This window comes from Crocodylus siamensis, chromosome 2 (assembly GCF_052110815.1).
Source record: "Crocodylus siamensis isolate JL-2025a chromosome 2, ASM5211081v1, whole genome shotgun sequence".
NCBI lineage: Eukaryota > Metazoa > Chordata > Crocodylia > Crocodylidae > Crocodylus > Crocodylus siamensis.
The window spans coordinates 272,393,029-272,411,632 of record NC_143396.1 but is presented as its reverse complement, the minus strand read 5'-3'; the positions used below and the strand labels follow the sequence as shown (position 1 = coordinate 272,411,632).

Genomic DNA, 18,604 nt, shown 5'->3' with positions numbered 1-18,604 from the left:
CTGGGGGGGGGGGGCGGGGGTGAATCGGGGGGGACCACTCCAGGCCCTGCGCTTTGGGGGAGCCCTGTGGAGCCCGGCAGAGCAGCTGCGGCTTCACGTCCAGCTGCTTGGCCCCCCCCCACCGCTGAATCTGCCACTGCCTGCTGCCTCGGGCTGATCTGGCCCGGGCCCCACACCCTGCTTGGGTCACCTCTGGGTACAAGATGGTAAAAAGTCCCCATAGGTAGGAAAGAAACTTCATTTTTGCACAGAGGGAGCTGAAGATGGAAGGCTGCCTCCCTCTGGGTCTGTGAGAGAACATATTGTCTTGTGACCCTTCCAACTTGTAATGTAGTCCTAATTACTTGTGATGAGGTAATAATCCATCTGTAGTTGAAATGACTTGTGATGAGGTTGCAGCTATAGTTCTCTAATCCTTGCTAGAAAAGTAAGGATGGCTCTTGCTCATAGGAGTCTCTGACTCTTGATAATGTCTGCTTATAGTGGTATCTGAGTGCTGGCAGAAGAGGATCCGGTGTCGATTTCGCTAAGGATGTGAAATGTGGAGCACTATTTTCACTGCAACTTCTCTATTAAAGATGCAAAAAAATGGTAGTGAACAAAGCCATGTTGACTTCCACGTTTACCACTGGAAACAGGGATGATAACAACTTCTTGCATTAATAGTATTTTTCATCTTGGAGGTTTCCAAAGCGGTTTAGAACCTGAAGTAGGTATGTTCTAGGCTCAGTCCTTCCAGTTGCTCCGTGCTGGAGACTTCCACCATGTGCATCTAATTGCAGGGGTGAGTCCTGTACATAGATCATTTCTAGAGGATGGGATGGAGTGCACCCTCCTCAGCAAGTCTGTGGATGATGCCAAACTGGAAGGAGTAGCAGATTCACTGGAAAGTAGGGTTAGGATTCAGAGAGACCTAGACAAATTGGAGGACTGGACCAAAAGAAATCCCACAAAGTTCAGTAAAGACAAGTGCAAATTCCTGCACTTAGGATGAAACAGTCCCATGCACCGGTATAGGCTGGGGACTGCAGTGCTACAGAAAATGACCCAGCAACGACAGTGGATAAGCTGAATATCAGTCAACAGTGTGGCCTTGCTGTGAAGAAGGCTAATGGTATTCTGGGCTGCATTAGTAGGAGCGTTGCCAGCAGATCAAGCGATGTGGTTATTCCCCTCTATTCAGCACTGGGGAGGTCACATCTGCAGTACTGTGTCCAGCTTTGGGCCTCCCACTACAGAAAGGATGCGGACAAATTGGAGAGAATCCAGTGGAGGGCAATGAAAATGGTTAGGGGGCTGGGACGTAAGACTTATGAGGAAAGGCTGAGGGAACTGGCTTGTTTAGTTTGGAGAAGAGAAGACCGTACTGAACTGATGTCACAGAAGAATTCAGTACTAATTCAGAGAGAAAAGTGTCACCTCTTGAATCACTAATGACACTCCTTGTAAATCCTAGGAAATCTATCCAAGTATTTTCCCAGCCTGATTTTGCTAAGCTTGTGATATCTAAGAAAAACAGCCATGTATTGTATGGCCACAGGTTACAGAATTAAAAAAAAAGTAGCCTAATTATAAAAACTTATAATTATATATAATTATAAGGGGGGGAGTGACTTTCAGTTGTATCAAATACAATAGATTAAAATAATAACATTTTAAATCTGCAATAAATTCTTGGTTGCTTGCAAAATGAATACAGGTCTTTAGAGCCCTCTCACAGATATGCACAGTCCATCCAGCTGCTGGGTTCTTTAGAGAAACATGCTTCCTTTCATAGATATACATATATCTAATATGTAGGCACAGGAAAGTATTTTTCAGGTTTAATACAAGTTCTAATGGAGAGTTTTAAAACATTTGTGCAATTTTTAGATTATTTTCTCTTTTTAAGCCTGAAAATTGTTTTAATATGCTAATTTCCCATTAACTAGAACCAGGTTTAACATAATTACTCTGTTCTCAGTGAGATGTCAATGCAGCTGTTATCTATATTTCATTATGATGTCAAACATTTTCAGTATGAATCTATAAAAATCTCATTATGAGGTGTGATTCTAATGCCAAAACAATTTCTATAGAGGTCTGTAGAGATCCAATTACAATACTAGTTACCATGAAGAACTGCATCCCAAATATTACCTTGGTGGTAAATGATCTACTGTCAGCAAGATAACCTGCAATAAAACCTCAGGACTACAGAGGTTTTGGAAATGAGGAGCCAATACTTTTCACAACATCTAGAAAAAGGGACAAAATGGAGGCACAACTCTGGTTTAAAGATTGGCAATTAAAATGTATTTAGAAAATTAAATATGAAACTGAGGCAAGGGCAGCACCATTAAAGGAGGGCAAAATATCTAAAACCTTAAGTTGATTACCATTGAAATTTCCTGTAAAGCTAATACCTGAATGAAACCAATTAGCTACCCATGCTGAAGAAATCAGCGTAATGGTATGGCATAAAATGATATCAGTTCAAGTCTCTAGACACTGTTATGATACCATTATATTCAGGGGTCAAAGGTTAGAAATAAAAAAAGTATCATAATTTCATTGCAAAGATTTGTAAACCTGTTACAAACTTATTAAAATATACCACAGAACAACAAAATGAAATATATATATCACAATGTTCACAAAGGAACAATAGAACTGAAATATTCATTAATAGATCTGTGAAATGGCAGTGGTACAACTAACAATTTTTTTTTATAATCTTCCGTTCAGTAAACTATATACTTAATGATTCATAGAGATCCAAACTTATACACTGGAAAATCAAAAATTAATATAAATGGGAATGGAACATTCTGAACGAAACATAGGGATTGATTTATTTGGTAGAAGTTGGTGATTGAAAATTCATGGATGTTTATTGCTTATCTTGGGACAACATGTTTTTTAATCTTCTATTTTAGTATTATTTAATTCTTTATGTATCACCAGCACTAAGTAGTAGAAAGCAAATAACTATTCAGTAACTGGGAACAAAAGAGCTTCCATAAACCTGTAGCAGAATTTTCAAGAGTTATTATTTCAAGGTTTGATATGAATTTATTTTGATTTTAGGGCAAAGTAATTTTGCTCTCATTACCCACTTACAGTACAGTTTCTGTGAGTTTTAATATTTAGTGCATTCTACAGCTGTTTTATTCCTTTTTTCTTTTTGATTTCTTACTCTAGTGCAATAACACTGAATATCAGAAGTATTATATGTTATACAGAAAAATAACCCTTTGGCCCTTTCACATCAAAAGTATTATAATTCATATCTATGGAAACCATATACAATTGTATGGCATTATAATGTGAGACCATCTAATACGTAATTTCAGATCCTGAGTCCTGCTTACAATGTCAACATGAAACAATGGCAGTACAAGTTATGCTATTAAAAAAATAACTGAAAATAACTATAAAATTATAATCATGTTTATATTTAACAGTAATTTTGAGAGAAGTCCACACAAAGAGAGACATTTTGCATGCTTCATACTCAAAATGAGTGGCACTTTCATTCTTGAGAAGTTTCATTGCCTTTAGTGAGATGCTACTCAATGCTACTCAAGTGTGAATAAATGTATCAGAATCGGGATCATAGTGAACAGTCTACCACACACACAAACACTAATGCAGTTAGAATTCAGTGGACTCCAGGACAGCTTTAGCAGATGCCAAGGTTCACTTTGCTATAGTGATTGAATTACTTCTTCATTTTTAGAGTTTTTTTCATTTGAGTCAATCAATGTAGGGTAGCACAAAGAAGCTTGTACTGTCACTGCCCATGCTGCACCAATTGTATGTGTGACAGAGAGAGAGAGAGAGAAAGAGAGAGAGAAGGTTATCCTCCAAGGCTGTCAATATTAACATTAGCAAATATTAACTTCACTAAAAGCTGGTAAAAGATAAAATATCAACATGTGATATACAGTAACTATATTTTGAAGAGCCCTTCAGCAGTACCAAGGTTTTTAGAAAACCTTGTTCTGTTCAGTTTTTGGAACGGTCTGATAAAGGATTATATTCACTATAATGTGTAGATAAAAGGGAGTTGCATTCATTTCTGTAGGTGTCTGGACTTGGGAAACAGCGTTCATGTTAGAATTTGTAAATATATTTTAATTAAAACAAAATTTAACATAGTGCTTAGGGTTAGATGGAATAAAGGATATAGTGGGCAATTAGTTACTGCAGTGACCAGCTTTTGAATGCCTGATCCTAGGTGGAAACCAGCATCCAGAGTAAGTTGCTTACATTCCAGAAACAGTCTATGGCAATAACTGGGCTTTCAGAAAGGTGATCCAAAAAAACCTACATAGCAGTTGCCTTAAGCCAGGTAGGGTGTATTTGGATTCCTATATCACTCCAGATTTCAGGTGCCTGAGTTAAGGATTCAGGGAGGCACTTACATCTACTTGGGATCCTTGAATCTACTTCTGTTTTGGGAGTGTGTTAGACCTGCTCTGAACTACTGAATTAGGCCTTTTCTGGGATTAAAATATCATTTTAGTTTCCAGATCCTGAATAGGTTTTGGGCAGCAATTAAGTACCTAGTTTGTCTGGCTGGAGCAGTTTTGGGAATGTGTAGAAGCACGATAGCAGCCCCCCTAGGGAACTCCCAGGTCATAAAGAAAGGCATCTGACAGGTTTAGGACCCTCCAGGACTGCTGGGCTGTGTGAGAGAAGGAAAGTTGGGAACTCAGTTTCAGACTTGTGTATTTAAAACTGCCTAAATCCTATTTTACATATATTACACATGTAATTTTTCCCTTTAGATCTGGCCCTTTGTTTACAGTTAGAGTACTCTTCATGCCCCTGTGACTAGCAGCATAGACCCATAAGGAATCAGAAAGGGTTTATGGACAAGTTTCCCTTATATAATAGGTAATATCTGCCAAGTACTTCCCTGAGATATGCAAGAGGTAGGAAGCACTAGGGAAGAAGAGGACATGGACTTCCAGGAAGGTGGAAGCTTGTGACCTCTGGCAGCAAGCAGAAGTCTTTAGCTCTGCCTGCAGTGCTTTACCTGAAGAACAGAAATGGAGCCCTAGCAACAGAAGAGGAGGAGCAGGAGCATGTTCCATTAGTGGAAGAAGCCAGGCCTTAAGGAGAAGCGATGGGTAGTGATAATTTGGAGACTTCTTTCTGCAGGGGACAGAGGCATCCATCTGCTGGCCTGACCTATTGTCTCAGGAGGTCTGCTGCTTGCCTGGAGCCCAAATCCAAGTTGTCACAGAAGAATTACCGAGACTCATCTGGCCCTCTAACTACTATGCCATGCTACTCATCCATGTGGGCACCCATGATACTGCCAGGGGCGACCCTGAGAGGATCAGGGGCTGAGGCGGTGATCTCTATTTTGATCAAGGGGAAGGGTCCAGGCAGGAGCAGGGGCATCCGGCAGATTGATGTATGAATGCACAGAGGGTGTCACCAGCAGGGCTATGGCTTCTTCAAACACAGGATATTGTTCCAAGAAGAAGGATTGCTAGGAAGAGATGGTATCCACCTGATAAAGAGATGGAAGAGCATCTTCACAGGCAGGCTTGCTAACCTAGTGAGAGCTTTAAAACTAGGTTGGCTGGGGGATGGAGGCCAAAGCCCTGAGGTATGTGTGGAAATGGGGGACTTGGAGGAAGCACAAGGGGCAACAAAGGAGGCCTTCTCATCCATCCTGAGAAAGTTGGGCAATTCACTACTTACCTCAGGTGTCTGTACACGAATGCATGGAGCCTAGGAAACAAGCAAAAAGAATCAGAAGTCCTCATAGTCATATACTGATGACATGATTGGAATAACAGAGTTGGTGGGACAGCTTGCATGACTGGAGCACTGTCATGGATGGGTATAAACTGTTCAGGAAGGGCAGGCAGGGAGAAGTGGAGGAGGAGTTGCACTTTATGTAGAAGAGCTGTATGATTGCTCAGAGTTCCAGTATGAAACTGGAGACAGGCCTGTTGAAAGTCTTTTGGTTTGGGTCAGAGGAGTGAGCAACAAGATGTCTTGTTGTCGCAGTAGGGGTCTGCTATAGAATATCAGACCAGAAGGATGAGGTAGATGAGACTTTCTTCAAACAGCTAACGCAAGTTTATGACTGCAGCCCTGGTTCCCATGGGGGACTTCAATCACCCTGACATCTGGGAGGACAATACAGTAGTGCACAGGCAATCCAGGAGGTTTCTGGGGACAACTTCCTGGTGCAAGTGTTGGAGAAGCCAATTAGGGGTCATGCTCTCCTTGATCTGCTGCTCACAAAAAGGGAAGACTTGGTGGTAAATGCAGAAGTGGATGGCAACTTGGGCAGCAGTAACCACAAAATGATGGAGTTTAGGATCCTGAAGAAAGGAAGGAAGGAGACCAGCAGAGTAAGGACCCTGGACTTCAGAAAAGCATACTCTGACTCAGGGAACTTGATGGACAGGATCCCCTGAAAGGCCAGTCTGAGGGGGAAAGGAGTCCAGGAGACCTGGGTATAAGATACCTTACTAAGGGTGCAGGAATGAATCATCCTAATGCACAGGAAGACTAGCAAGTACGGCAGATAACCAACTTGGCTTAGCAGAGAATTCTTCAGTGAGCTAAAACACAAAAAAGAAGCTTATAAGAAGTGGAAATTTAGACAGCTGCAACTCCAATGTCCAATTCTTCCAACTAGGGAAGAGTATAAGACTATTGCTCTGGCATGCAGAGATGAAATCAGGAAGACCAAAGTGAAATTGGAGTTGCAGCTGGCAAGGGACATGAAGGGTTACATGAAAGGTTTCTACAAGTATATGAGCAACAAGAGAAAGATCAGGGAAAGTGTGAGTCCTTGACTGAATGGGGGAGGCAACCTAGTGACAGATGATGCAGAAAAGACCTCAAGAACCTCCTGGATTGCCTGTGCACTGCTGTATTGCCCTCCCAGATGTCAGAGTAATTGAAGTCCCCCATGGGAACCAGGGCTGCAGTTGTAAACTTGCGTTAGCTGTTTGAAGAAAGTCGGGGGGAGTTGGTTGATGTGATTGCAGAGCCACTTGCGATTATCTTTGAAATCTTGTGGCTGTTGGGGGAGGTCCCAGATGATTGGAAAAGGGCAAATATAGTGTTCATCTTTAAGAAAGGGAAGAAGGAGGATCTGGGGAACTACAGACTGGTTAGCCTCGCATCAGTTCATGGAAAGATCATGGAGCAGGTCCTCAAGGAATCCATTTCTAAAAACTTGGAGGAGAAGGCAGTGGTTACTTAGGAATAGTCAGCATGGATTCATGAAGGGCAAATCATGCCTGACTGACCTTACCTTCTGTGATGAAAAGACTGGTTTTGTGTGTAATTATTTTATATTATTTAGCATATAACTGTTTTATATTATCTTTGTATAAAAGCATATATTTTATATTATTTTCTCTTTTTTATATAACTGCCATGTGGCACTTTCACATTTATGTAATCTTGAGGCCTGTGCTGTTAACCGCTTTTTGTTGCCTTGCAGTTTTACTATTAGTCTAAACAAGTGCCTGGTAGGTACTATGCTCTGCTGGCAGTAGGCCCTACACCTGTTCTCTATAAATTTTACCTCTTATCTAAAAAGTGTCAGTATTGCAGAAACGGAACTTGTGTAGAAAATCTGCCTAGTAACTATTATGTAAAAGAAAATTATCCTATCTCTGTATGTTTAGCCTATATTATAGTTAGTGTCATAGAGGCAGTCCAACGAACATCTATAAAAGAGGCAAAGAAGCAGGAAGCAGCAAAGATGACAACTGGAAAACTCTGTGGGCCCGATCACCCCACAGACCGGTTCTCAGCCTCCCTGTCTGGGCGTACCCCAGCGAAGACAAAGGCCTCGGAAATTTAACAGCTGACAACGGTTCACCGTGTTACAGTTTTGCGCTGTGTATCCCGTTCATGAGCTGTTGACCAGTTCTGGGACTACGGAGCCGGCAGCTGCACCTAGCTTTGGACTAGTTCCATTGTTGGAGAGCAAGGGCTGGTTCTGGAACCCCGTGAACTAACAGACCCCCTTAGGCTACCCCATTCATGAGCTGTTGACTAGTTCTGGGACTACGGAGCCGGCAGCTGCTGGCTCTGGAACCCCGTGAACCAACAGACCCCCTTTATATCCAGCATACTGTAACTGAAGAAACATCGGAGGCTCCACTTACTTTTCGACTGCCTCTCATCGTAGCTTAGACAGCATACCTATGCTCGCTATATTTGTATCTACTGCATCTTCGTTCCAACCGGCCTCCCCTCTTACTTGTAAGAGGGTGAGGCCAGGTGAGTGAATAAAATCTTTTTGTTTTACTCTATATCTACTCTGTAATAACTTTATTACTAACATTCCATCTCGATGAGCCGTTGACCAGTTCTGGGACTTAAAGAGCCGGCAGCCGCACCTAGCTTTGGACTAGCTCCACTGTTGGAACGCAAGGGCTGGCTCTGGAACCTCGTGAACCAATGGACACCCTACAGATTAAGAGACACTAACAACTTACTCTAAGTCGTCTGCTTGTGCCAACTCGGCGAACCTCGAGGGTGGCTAAAAAGCTACCTCAATTCCGCCCCACAAGCCGCGCGCTCGCACAACTCTGCAAAGCCCGCAGCTCCCCTAAGCGGTGCTGGAACCGCTAGCCCGGCATTTCGCCACATTGTGGATACGGGGAGAGCAGTGGATGTCATATACCTTGACTTTAGCAAGGCTTTTGATACAGTCTCCCACAACATTCTTGTAAGCAAGCTAAGGAAGTAGGGGTTGAATGAATGAACTGTAAGGTCAATAGAAAATTCACTGGATGGTCGTCAGGCTTAGAGGGTAGTAGTAAATGGCTCAGTGTCTAGTTGGCAGCTGGTATCAAGTGGAGTGCTCCAGGGATCGGTCCTGGGGCTGGCTTTATTTAATATCTTCAGTGATCTGGAAGATGGGATGGAGTACACTCTCAGCAAGTTTGTAGATGACACCAAGCTAGTGGGAGTAGTAGATACGCTGGAGGGTAATGTTAGAGAAATTGGAGGCTTGGACCAAAAAAAAAAAAAACTCTCATGAGGTTCAATAAGGAGAAATGCAAAGCCGTTCACTTAGGACAGAACAATACCATGCACCGGTACAGGCTGGGGACGGACTACCTAAGCAGCAGCTCTGCAGAAGTGGACCTAGAGGTTACAGTGGACAATAAAATAAATGTGCGCCAATAGCGTGCATTTGACAGGGCCAAATATAGGCATGGGTGAACCAGGCAGCCACCCAGGGCCCAGATAGAAAGGGGGCCTGAAAATGTTTGGTTTTTTTTCCCATTGTCCAATTATTATCATTATCTCTGGTGAAGCAGGGCCCAATACTAAAAGTTTGCCTGCAGCCTCCAGGAGTCTAGGTACGATGCTGGCCCTTGTTGCAAAGGAAGTTAACAGCATACTGGGCTGCACTAGTAGGAGCAATGCCAGAAGATTGAAGGAAGTAGTTGTTCCCCTCTATTTAGCACTGGTGAGGCCACATCTGCAGTTCTGTATTCAGTTTTGGACCTCCCACTACAGAAAGAATGTGGACAAATTGGAGAGGGTCCAGTACAGTGCAATGGAAATAGGGTACTGGGACATAAGGAGAGGTTGAGGAAACTGGGCTTATTTAGTCTAGAGATGAGGAGACTGAGAGGAGATTTAATAGCAGCCTCCAACTACCTGAAGAGTGATTATAAAGAGGATGGAGTTGTCCTGTTCTCAGTGGTGGCAGATGACAGAACAAGAAGCAATGGTCTCAGTTTGCAGCAAGGGAAGTTTAGGTTAGGTTGTAGGAAAACCTCTTTCACTAGAAGGGTAGTAAAGCACTGGAACAGGCTACCCAGAGAGGTTGTGTAAACCTCAATGCCTGGAGGTTTTTAAGACCAGGCTAGACAAAGCCCTGGCTGAGATGATCTAGTAGAGGATGGTCCTGCTTTGAGCAGAAGTTTGGACTACATGACCTCCTGAGGTCCCTTCCAACCATAATTTTCTATGATTCTAAGCTGGAACAGCAGGATCCAATTAAATGGAATGGATACAAATGGACAGACAGGGCAGAAGCTTGATGCTACTTTAGAAAGAAATACCTCTCCATCCCTGGGGCCGGTAGGGCCTTGAATTATCTGTTTGCTCGTTATTTATTCTGTCTTGTGAGCCTTGTGCTTTGACTGAGTAAGCAGCCTACAGAAATAAGGACTTATTTAGGAGAAGTTTACAAGTTGAATAAATTGACCTTTTTCCTATAATAGATTTTTCTCCCAAATACACTGTTTCCAGGTATTTTGAGTGGGATTCTGTAGCAAGCATTCTTTCATGCACTCAGATAAGGATTTCCTTTCTATTTATCCTTAGGAAAGGAAGAAAAGGCTTGCAATTTCTACTCATATTTAGGAAACATTTAAACTGTTAGCATAAGGGTTCATTCTAAATAGCATGATTCTACTGTTTCTACATCAGCAGGGGTCTTTGAGACAGTGGTACTACAAAGGTTACCTCATACATGTGGGAAAAGATGGGATACAAGAGAAGAAACATGATTATTCTCACACAGTCTGGGCCCATTAAAAATACAATATAACAAATGTGCAATGAAAGCATCCAGGATGTGCATGCTTTACAATCCAAATGAAAGTATGTTGCATTATGTCTGTATAAATCATGTTGTCTTGAATGACATGCAATGGAAATGAAATGGAGTTTTCTGTGCAATTAATAAGTGTAATAAAAAAATCATTCCAAAAAAATAATGCTTTGTAAATAGATTAATTTGTAAATGCATAAGGAATACTTTGAAGATGAAAAGAATAATGCTTTAGGCATCCCTAGCAGCTTCCATTCAAGGATGTTAGCATCCTTAACAAGCAATAGTAATTTCAAATTTACATTACTACTTTGAAGCATTAGCCTTATTTTATGTATTTAAAAACTTAGAAAAGCCACTTTGGTTGCACTAAGTTATATGAGCAAGCCAATGAGAGAACCAAGACAAAATGAATTATAGTTGCGTGTTGTACCTACCAAACCTTCCTGCTCACAAATGCCACAGATATTACCTGCACATTACATTATTAAATGTTTTCAACTTTATGTGGGAGATTCCTAATATTATTATCCCAAAACATATTAGATTAAATAAATTATGACCTGTAAGAGAGCACATTAATGACATATCATGGAATCATCAGATACAACATTCTGATACTAATTTGAGACGCAAACAAACAACAAAACAAGACTTGTCCCCCTACCCCTTTCTGAGCAAATGTGTTCATGAGAACAGCTGCATGTGGGACATAAATATTCAAGATATAGCATGTAAATATCCTTCTCAGAACTATAGGTCACATCCTATGGAGAAACAGTTTGTACATGGCTAAAGAGGTAAATAAATTCAAGAAGGGTCACTTTAGGTTTCCTCCACAGCACTTCCTCAAGAGCCTGGCCCAAAATCCTTGATTTTAGTGTCTCCTGACTTAGACCTGGAGTGAAGCCTCTCAATCCCATGGTTCCTTAGGATCCATAGGGAGGAGAACCTGTGATGTTCAGGGGCACGAACTATACTGCATACCAAGGATCTTCCTGTACTGTGCAGCATTGCTACTCCATTAGCTGAGTTTCCTATGGTTGCTCGCTAATAAACACGGAAGGAACAGAGGCTAGGCTATATGTTTCACATACAACTCTGAGCTGGAAGTGTAACACCGTCCACCCTGGAGTTCCACTGGTGGTTATGCCTCCACTTTGCCATCTATTCTACCATCCCCACATACAGTTACTGCGAAGGAGCTTCTACAGAGAGAAAAAGAGGGATGGTGCTAATGAGCGGACATTCCTTGCTAGGTTAGCATTCCATTTCTGCACAAGATGGGGGAGAGTTAAGCAGAGAGAACTCAATTTTTTCTTTGTGTCTTGGTATTGCTTGATAACATAAAACCTAGTTTTAAAGATCTACTAAGTCATAAAATATATATTAAACACGTTTATAGTGTAAATATAATATACATACTATGTAACATATGTACAATATATTCACTGTACTCCATTGATAGGAACAAGATGCAGAATGTGGGCCAGATCTTTGTGCCCAAATCCCATTGAATGTAACATAATATCTCACATGATTAAGGGTAGCCAAAAGTTGCAGGATCTAACCCTCCATCTGCAGATATTTATTATGACTGGTAACAATTCATGCCAATATAAGCATAAAACAGTTTTTGTACCATCACTACCTATAGTCTAGAAGTAGAAACCTACTGAAATTATGATTGCACAATCTTCACGGAAACTGTGATTTTGGGTGGGCTCTGTGAAAAAGTGCAGGCTCTCTGAAAAAAAGTCGGCTCTGTGATTTTGGCAGTCTCGCTGCAAAAAACAAACAGAAAAAAAAACCTTACCAGCAAGCAGAGAAGCTCTGCAGTCTTGGAGCACAGGGGCAGCATTGGATGGAAAGGCAGAGCAGAGGGAAGGGGGCAGGGAGGAGGGGTGGAGCAGGGCTGGTCTGCTCACAGCAGGAGGCACGAGGACATCCTCCACACCGCCTGCTGCAAGCAGCCCCCTCTGTGCCCTCCTCCCTCCCCTCTCCCCACCCTCCGTCCTCCACTTTCCCCTTGTGCTCCAAGACCACAGGGCTTCTCTGCTTGCCAGTAAGTTTATTTTTTTACAGCAGCAAGTCCACCAAAATCGCAAAGCCCACCACTTGAGGATGACCTGCAACTGTGGCTTAATTACACTGATTAAACCTGAGGAACCCATTAATCCACACTTAATAACATATGTATTAATGGTTTCCCGAAGTTTAATCAGGGTAATGAAGCCACTATTTTGGGCCATGTGGCAATCTGCGGGAAGGGGTGGGAGTGTCCAGCCCCTTGGCCAATCAGAGGCCCGGGGACCCCAATATTCTCAGCCTGTGAAAATGGCAGCTGGCTCCAGGATCTGCCTGTGACATTGGCTGGCTACCTCCTCAAGTTCAGTAGACTCCTATTTATAAGATAAATGCAAGTAACCTGTTTATTTTACAAGCCCAATAAATATACAGGACCAACTTCTCCACAGTTACATCAGTCTGAGTTCTTCTAAAATTAATAGTGTAATTTAGATAAGAATTTGGGAAGCAATTTTAAAATGCCTGGGAGACTGTATATGTAGATAAATTTGGCATTCATATCTCAGGATATATATATACACACTCTCAAATTAACAAATCTATATTAACAATAATAGCATCTGATAAAGAGAGCTCTTTCTCACCATAGGTTATGCATTTCTGATTCTGTTATTCTATAAGGTGCATTTCTAACCTACCTGACTTCAGACCAACATGGCTAACTACTCCTCTACTTAAATATTAGGATTATAATTTGGCTAATGATGTTGTAGAACAAGAAACTTCAGTTCTTAATAAGTGTACTGTGCCAGTACTGGACATGTTTTCTGTTCAGTGTTCAGCATGAGATTTTGATTTGAATGTAACAATTTGCAAGAATATGGTGATAGTAGAAGACAATTCAGGAGAAAGAAGATAAAGGAAGATATCTCAGTTGCTTTCCAAGATAGAAGGCTATTACACAGAAACACACACACAGTCTCCAAAGAGTGTGTACAGAGAAAAGACCCGACCAGTATTTGTCACGTTACTCAGTCAGTAAAAGTGTTATATTTCAGCTGTACCTTGTAACAGCTGATATCATCTATGATCTTCAATCTTCTCTACTTCTACTTAATAATTTTCTCATCAGGATACAATGCAATTAAGGTAAATAGTGCCATCTCAAGGGAACCGTACCACATTTGGTTAAATTAGCAGTCAGCCACATAAATAATACAATGCACATAAATGTGTATATATTAGATTAAACACCATGCTAATTTGTTATATCAGCTGTATATAAAAACTATCCAGTCTCTTATTCCATATTTTCTACTTGTGTTGAGAGCTTAAATGGGTATCTGGTACCACTGCAAATTGAGAGATTACACAGACCATTTTTAGTTCCTATAACTTACCGAAAATGGAATTTGAAACATAGATACACCATGGTTAATATCTTATGAGATGCAAACTGAAGAAATATACAAGACCTCATTTGATAAATGTTTACATGTAGGATTCTCTTTTCAATTAAACATTGCTAGGAATTGCTTGTGTCTTCTACTGACACATTTTGTCTTGAGACATAATTTACATGCAATCTTAAATACCGTAGTTACATTTGCTTGAGTTTAATTGGTTATATTTCTTATAACCAGTTAAACTCCTGTATATCTTGGTCAAATACTGTATAGATATTTATGCATACTTATGAGGAAACTAGAAGAATATGGGTCATATTACTATCCAGCGATTACTATCCAATTAATGCTACATAGGAAACTAGAAATTCTGTGACATTGTACTTATGGATTGGGAGGTAAGGGTTTGAAAGGCTGACCAATACAGAATAGGAAGGGAGTTTAGCCCACAAAGCACATGGAGTCTCTTTATATCTGTCTGAATGCAAGACTACCTGCATAGGAGCCTTATCTATCTATCTATCTATCTATCTATCTATCTATCTATCTATCTATCTCTTTCCACTTGTTCTGCTGCCCTTTCCTACCTCTACCTTCACCAAACCTCCAAAAGTCATTGGGGATGGAGGAAAGCAGTTAAATTACCTGATATTATCCCAGCTGGTCAGTTAAAGAATGCAACGAGAGGCAACTCTTCCCTAGCAATGTCACCATTATTTCGAAGTAATTTTCAGTATATATTATAAATTTTAGTTGAGACAATGGGGCAGGATGGGGGGGGTGGGAAATATAGGCTTGTTTTAACTTAAACTTTTTTGCTTATTTTGGAGCCAAATTAAGCCACAGGGGATGCATCCAAAGGTTTTTGAGGCACCATAAAATGCATGTGGCACATGTGAAAAGTTTTTCTGTTCTGCATATTTGCAGTGTGGTGCCAAAATTAGATACTGGGAAATCCCAGTACCTAAAAAAAACGCACCAAAATAAAATGGGGCAGCACATATGACTGCAGTGTGCATTGCCTGAAACCGGAGCCTGGTTGTTTTATGGGACAGTTTGGCATGTGCCAGAGTCTGCATGCGGGGGCATTCCCTGGGTATAAGATGTAGCAGCAGCACAACTATGTGCTAATGTTATTTGTCCCTGGGGAAACGCATATGGATGCTCATCTGGACATGCCCAGAGGGTGCATCTACGTGTGCAATTAATGTGAAGCAATAAACTCTGGAGTATCTTGAGCTGGAGTACACTGCTCCCAATACAGCATCTACAAAGCAGCAGTTTGGCTGGTTTTACTGGGCACAATTTACTCCCCTGGCCAGCATCTACATGTGCATGCAGTGCAGTAAATTACTCTACTGTAAGACAGTACTGTCACTGACAGTACTATCTAATGGCAGAGTTAGTTTACTGTGCCCTAATACCAGTGCATGTGTAGACAGTGACACTTTATTGCAGAGATAATTAATCTACTCTGCAGTAAAGTGCATGTGTAGATGCACCCAGAGAGTTCTAAACTTTGATCAATGAACAGCAAAGGTGTTGGTTCCTGCAACCTACTCCATGTCAATTTTATGTGTGTTGTTTGGTTTTGATATTATTTTAATTTCAGGACAGGCTGTCCATGTCTTGGATAGGTATCCCTTCCCTTCCTTTTATTTTTTAGCAAATATTTTATTTTTATGCAAATAAAAAAAAATATATGGTTGGACTCATGAATTCAGGCAAGCTGAGTGGGAAAACTGGGTCAGACTGCAGGATCAAGTGCCTATGGTAATCATTTATTTTGTCTTTTGGAAAAAAATGCAGCTGCCCTGCTTGTAAAACACCTCTGCCAGCCTGTGCAAAGTATACTATTACTAATCCACCCCAGAGGAGGCCATACATAGCATTCTTCTCTTGGTGGTGGCATTCAAGAGAGTCACAGACACTGGGGAAAAAATAGGGGCAATGATGACAGTCTCTGAATGAAGTGCTAAGGAATTGCCCAGGCACTGGTGTCTGGCTGCCAGCCACTAAGACAAAAAGAGGAACAAAACAAACCCAATTGTTTATTTGTTCTCAAATCAAAAGTTATTTAACTGTTAAAAAGGTTGCCTGATGCAGAATTTTAATTCTTAGACATAAAATAATGTTTTACAACTGGACATTTCTCTATCAAAGTGCAAGAAAATAAGACAACACCAAAGTAATGGAAAATTAAATGAAAGGAATTTACAAAGGATTTTGTCACTTGTACAGGTCATAATTTAGGAAAAGATTTAAAAAGTTATTTTCATCCTTGATATATGTAAATCAGTCCCCTCTGCCTCCTCTCCCCACCAAATAAATAAATAAATAGTGGGCGGAATTTCAAAAGAAAAATACCATGAATTGTGTGTCATAAATTAAACAAGCAGATGCAGGCATGAACCAAAAGGAATAAGAGCATAAACCCCTGCCGAGTCCACTAGCTGATGAAGGGCTGAAGGTTGCCAGGGGACACTGCATGACTACAAGACATTCCAAATTAGTATTTTGCACTGGGTTTCAGACTTGTGCTTGCAGCCTAGTGAATTATTACTTTTGCTTATGATCCTTTCTTTCTCTTAAAGAACCCTTCAAAAATATGCTTCTGTTAAGTAAAACAAAATACACTTTGGCTATGATAATAATACACTAAAATTATTTTGGGATGTTATAGGCGATTACAAAATTTAACACTAAATCTTCTTGTCTTTCTCCATAATCTCACTCCTATAGGCAAGTTGTTTTCACATAAGGGAAAACAAGGCTCTTAAACTGTAAGTTCTGGGGGGTAAGGACCACAGGCTACCTGGTATAAATTGGCAGAGCATCACTCACTTCATCTAAGAATTTACTTCATTTTTCTATTTGCAAGTCAAATGCTATGCTAAATATATACTATGCTAAATAAAATAATTTCATTTTATAATAATTAAAAATAAACTGAATAATTATATCATGGAGACCAGTTTCAAATATTATTTGGAGATGGGCTGAGAGCCATATAACCCTTTCCCACACCATCCAGCCCCCAAGTTGGCAATGTTGGAAATTTGGATTCAGATTTTTCTACCTGCCACAATATTCTCTCTCCTTATTTCTCCAATACGTCTCTCTCCTTATTTCTCCAGTATGTCATTTATTTCAAAGCAATACAAGATATAAGCAACTATTTTCTGATTAAGCAATCATTCATTAGGAAAAAGAATATGAATATATGTGTAAATCAGTTTCACTCACTTGATTATTAAGAAACATGCTTTACAAATAAGTAGATAGTGCCAAATGCCTATCAGGTAGGATGCCTTAGAAGTGACCTACCATAAGACTATTATGTGGCATTATCACAATCATGTTGTTTTAAATTTTACTTGGCTGCAAAATAAATAAATAACACAAATAAAGCTTTTTTCTGGCAAAGAATAAATATGAATCACAATTTACAACTGTCAATGTCTGACGTAGAAAATGATACAATTAGGTAAAGATGAGAAGCAGAGCAAGAATATCTGTTTACATGCAGTTCTGCTGAGCAAATCACAAAGTCTTGAAGCTTACTGAAAAACCCTTTCTTCTCTCTTTTGCTGTCTCCCTCTATGGGTAAAATTCTGGTCTGATTTATACTTTATTTGTGCAATCCAAATAACAGAAGATCTTGATACAACACAACCTTCCATTTTTGCTCATCTCTATCAAAAAGGAGCTTTAGTCTATCATTCATTCACAGATAATTATTTCTTTCCATTTGATATTAGGAAATATGACATGCAGGTCTTGAAATCCCCATTTGTTCCCTTCTCTTGTTTGCTTTCCTGTACAACTTTTCTGTGTTGTCCCTATGTCTATGTTGGTTCCTTAAGCTGCTACTCACACTTACTGTGGAAACTGCCAGTAGGGCCAACAACATAGACATGTTTTGTTCCCCTTGGGTTTATTATATGTTTTTGGAGGGACCTTACTACTACCTGGCTTGAGTACATAAAGGCATTTCACTTACTCTAGCCATAAATTAACTCAGTCAGTATTAAAGTCATCTTATTTAAACCAGCATTGTAATGGTAGAAGGCTACTTATCCCATTACAAACCCACTGAGCAATTAAATATTGCAGTTTTCTGGTATAAATGGACCTCATCTTGCCCCATTTAAACCAAAGGCAAAATTCTCATTGACTTGAAGAGCAGGATCAAGTCTGCTTTTTAAAGAAAGCTGATACAGATGATATAATACCGACAAATTAAGTTCTTATATACAGGGAGTTTGGAAGTAGGCAGCAGTGGGGGGGAAGGGAGGAGTGGGCCAGGGCGCAATGCGGGGGAGGACCAGGCCTGGGGGGGGGAAGGGCTGGGGGGAGCCTGAAGCCTGGGCCCAGGCCGACCCAGCAGTGGCAGGGGGTTGGGAGAAGGGGGCTTGGGGCCAATGCTGGGGAGCGAGGCTGGGGGAGGAGTGGGCCTGGACCTGACAGGAGGCTAGCTCCTCCCCTCTCCCTGCAGCTGCCATGTTGGGCTGGGCCGAGCTGGGCCCGCTGTCCCCCACCACTGCTGCAGTGGGCTGGCCTTTCCCCTGGCTCAGGCTCACTCCCCGCCCCGCATCAGGCCCAGACCCAGTCC

General features: G+C 41.0%; 1 protein-coding gene across 2 annotated transcripts in view; it reads right to left on the bottom strand.

The window, feature by feature from the left end:
- The window catches only part of EML1 (EMAP like 1), a 338,018-nt gene that overhangs the window by 274,361 nt on the left and 45,053 nt on the right, over positions 1–18,604 (bottom strand). The gene's annotated exons all lie outside the window — the stretch shown is intronic.